We start from the raw sequence: 3,941 nt of genomic DNA, 5'->3' as shown, positions 1-3,941 counted from the left end.
AAGATCCGAGCATGATCCAGCCAGTCAAGGCAAGATCCGAGCATGATCCAGTCAATCAAGGCAAGATCCGAGCATGATCCAGCCAGTCAAGGCAAGATCCGAGCATGATCCAGCCAGTCAAGGCAAGATCCGAGCATGATCCAGCCAGTCAAGGCAAGATCCGAGCATGATCCAGCCAGTCAAGGCAAGATCTGAGCATGATCCAGCCAATCAAGGCAAGATCCGAGCATGATCCAACCAGTCAAGGCAAGATCTTCTTTTGTGTACAATTACTTAAAGTGTTCAAAAACTTGGCCATTTACTTTTATGCATAGCTCTAGTCTATGGTGAAAGTCGTCCCTAACTTTTTCAAGAACACCTACATTAATATTTCTGCAAGCCTGTCTGATCCGGTTTTTCATATTTTCAACGGTTGTAGGCTTTTGTGAATAGACTATATCTCTAATTTAGCCCCAGAAATAAAAATCTAGGGGTGTCAAGTCGGGTGATCTTGGGGGCCATTCTTGAACTCGGCTGCCCATACTAATCCACCTATTTGGGAATCTATTGTTTAAATATTGTGTAACAGCTCGAGATCTATGAGCCGGTGCTCCATCTTGTTGGAACCACATTCGTCTGAGTAAATCATTGTCGACATGTCTCAAAAGGTTGAGCAGGTTATCTTGAAGAAATTTTAGAGATTGCCGCATTGAGATTTTCTTAAAAAAAATATGGACCAACAATAACATCTCCCAGGTTACCTGCCCAAACGTTAATGGACCACTGCCGTTGGAACTCTTGGCTTCTCTGCCAATGTGGATTAGCATCTGAATAATAATGGCAGTTATGTCTATTAACCTCTTCTATTACAAAACGTGGCTTCATCAGAAAAAAGCGTATTAGCAATGAACCGGGGATTTTGTTGGATTTGATCTCGAGCCCAGTTACAAAAACGTACACGGCGTAGTTGGTAGTCCCTCTCTTCCAATTGCTGAGTTAGATGAATGTGATATGGGTGAAACTTGTTGAGCTTGAGCACACGATTGGCTGTTGATTTAGATATACCGTATTACCTCTCAATTTGTCTCGTAGAGATTTGAGGATTCAAAGCAACGGCACCTATAACAGTCAATGATGTGACTTCATCAAGGCCTGATTTTCACCGGTTTCTTCTAAGAATACCCTGTTCAGCTCTGTCGCAGAGTCTTTTTATTACTTTCCTATCAGGATGGCGTCTGTTTGGAAATCTTTCAGCATAAAGCCTTTCTGCTACCGAGTAATTATTCCTGGCCTCACCCAAAATGTAAATCATGTCCACAATTTCATTTGGTGGGTAAGCAGTCATAATTATAAAGAAAAAAAGCGCCAAGAAACCAAAAATTCCTGTCCTACCAAAAAAAAGTCAATGGATAATAATATGCATCTGTCTGAGACTTCGTCCAAATACCGACAGTTGCCCAAGTAAGAAATTTGAAACAAGCCTCTTGATATTTGTTTCATTAAAAGAATTGACAATTGCACTTTCACAATTGTTACAGTTCATTGATTATCAGGCAATATAGGATCTCGTCTTGACTGGCTGAATCATGCTCGGATCTTGCCTTGACTGGTTGGATCATGCTCGGATCTTGCCTTAACTGGTTAGATCATGCTCGGATCTTGCCTTGACTGGTTGGATCATGTAAGCTAAGACTATCGGAAAGTGAATGTTTTACGAAATATCTTGTATTTTTATCAAAATTTTGTAAATTTGGAGCTTTATAACTCGAAAAGTACTTCACCAAGTGAAGTACTTCACCAAAAAAACATTTGATTATAGTGTTTTGGGAAGCTCTCGAGGTCAGCTATAAGAATATGTAATAAAAGATAGGGAGTGCTATTTATAAAAATTGAAGTAACCTTCACGTGACCTTCAAATGACTCTTCAAGGTCAAATCAATGGTACCATCTTATGGCCCCCTCGAAACAATACAAAACGTGTCTGAACCATTTTTCTCTAAAATAAAAAATAAGAGAGATATTTGGGGTGGACACTTAAAATGGGACACCCTGTATATATATATATATATATATATGTGACATTCCACGTCAAGTGGCCCCTCCCTCTGTCCAAAAATTGAAGCGAGTTTAAATATTGAGTTTGGGCTTAAAATGTTCGTATAAGCGAGGGCTTTCGAAATTTGAGTGGCCTTTTTGAAAAACTACATAACCCCATGACTCCATAAGCAAAATAACTCAAAAACCTGATGAAGTGATCTTACAATATTATTTATACGACTTGTCATCTCAATAATCGCTTTAATTAAGCTGTTTGGCCCTAAAACCCTCATAAACTATTAATCCCATGACCCCTTGATCTTATAACCCTCAAAACCCCATAACCCCATAACCATATAGCCCCATAAGCTTCTAAACCCCTATAATCGAAACCATACGAACGCTTATACGAACATTTTAAGCCCAAACTCAATATTTAAACTCGCTTCAATTTTTGGACAGAGGGAGGGGCCACTTGACGTGGAATGTCACATATATATATATATATATATACAGGGTGTCCCATTTTAAGTGTCCACCCCAAATATCTCTCTTATTTTTTATTTTAGAGAAAAATGGTTCAGACACGTTTTGTATTGTTTCGAGGGGGCCATAAGATGGTACCATTGATTTGACCTTGAAAAGTCATTTGAAGGTCACGTGAAGGTTACCTCAATTTTTATAAATAGCACTCCCTATCTTTTATTACATATTCTTATAGCTGACCTCGAGAGCTTCCCAAAACACTATAATCAAATGTTTTTTTGGTGAAGTACTTCACTTGGTGAAGTACTTTTCGAGTTATAAAGCTCCAAATTTACAAAATTTTGATAAAAATACAAGATATTTCGTAAAACATTCACTTTCCGATAGTCTTAGCTTACATGATCCAACCAGTCAAGGCAAGATCCGAGCATGATCTAACCAGTTAAGGCAAGATCCGAGCATGATCCAACCAGTCAAGGCAAGATCCGAGCATGATTCAGCCAGTCAAGACGAGATCCTATATTGCCTGATAATCAATGAACTGTAACAATTGTGAAAGTGCAATTGTCAATTCTTTTAATGAAACAAATATCAAGAGGCTTGTTTCAAATTTCTTACTTGGGCAACTGTCGGTATTTGGACGAAGTCTCAGACAGATGCATATTATTATCCATTGACTTTTTTTTGGTAGGACAGGAATTTTTGGTTTCTTGGCGCTTTTTTTCTTTATAATTATGACTGCTTACCCACCAAATGAAATTGTGGACATGATTTACATTTTGGGTGAGGCCAGGAATAATTACTCGGTAGCAGAAAGGCTTTATGCTGAAAGATTTCCAAACAGACGCCATCCTGATAGGAAAGTAATAAAAAGACTCTGCGACAGAGCTGAACAGGGTATTCTTAGAAGAAACCGGTGAAAATCAGGCCTTGATGAAGTCACATCATTGACTGTTATAGGTGCCGTTGCTTTGAATCCTCAAATCTCTACGAGACAAATTGAGAGGTAATACGGTATATCTAAATCAACAGCCAATCGTGTGCTCAAGCTCAACAAGTTTCACCCATATCACATTCATCTAACTCAGCAATTGGAAGAGAGGGACTACCAACTACGCCGTGTACGTTTTTGTAACTGGGCTCGAGATCAAATCCAACAAAATCCCCGGTTCATTGCTAATACGCTTTTTTCTGATGAAGCCACGTTTTGTAATAGAAGAGGTTAATAGACATAACTGCCATTATTATTCAGATGCTAATCCACATTGGCAGAGAAGCCAAGAGTTCCAACGGCAGTGGTCCATTAACGTTTGGGCAGGTAACCTGGGAGATGTTATTGTTGGTCCATATTTTTTTTAAGAAAATCTCAATGCGGCAATCTCTAAAATTTCTTCAAGATAACCTGCTCAACCTTTTGAGACATGTCGACAATGATTTAC

This window comes from Harpegnathos saltator, unplaced genomic scaffold (genome assembly GCF_003227715.2).
Source record: "Harpegnathos saltator strain DR-91 unplaced genomic scaffold, Hsal_v8.6 scaffold846, whole genome shotgun sequence".
NCBI classification, from domain to species: Eukaryota; Metazoa; Arthropoda; class Insecta; order Hymenoptera; family Formicidae; genus Harpegnathos; species Harpegnathos saltator.
Note: the sequence above shows the minus strand (reverse complement) of the source record.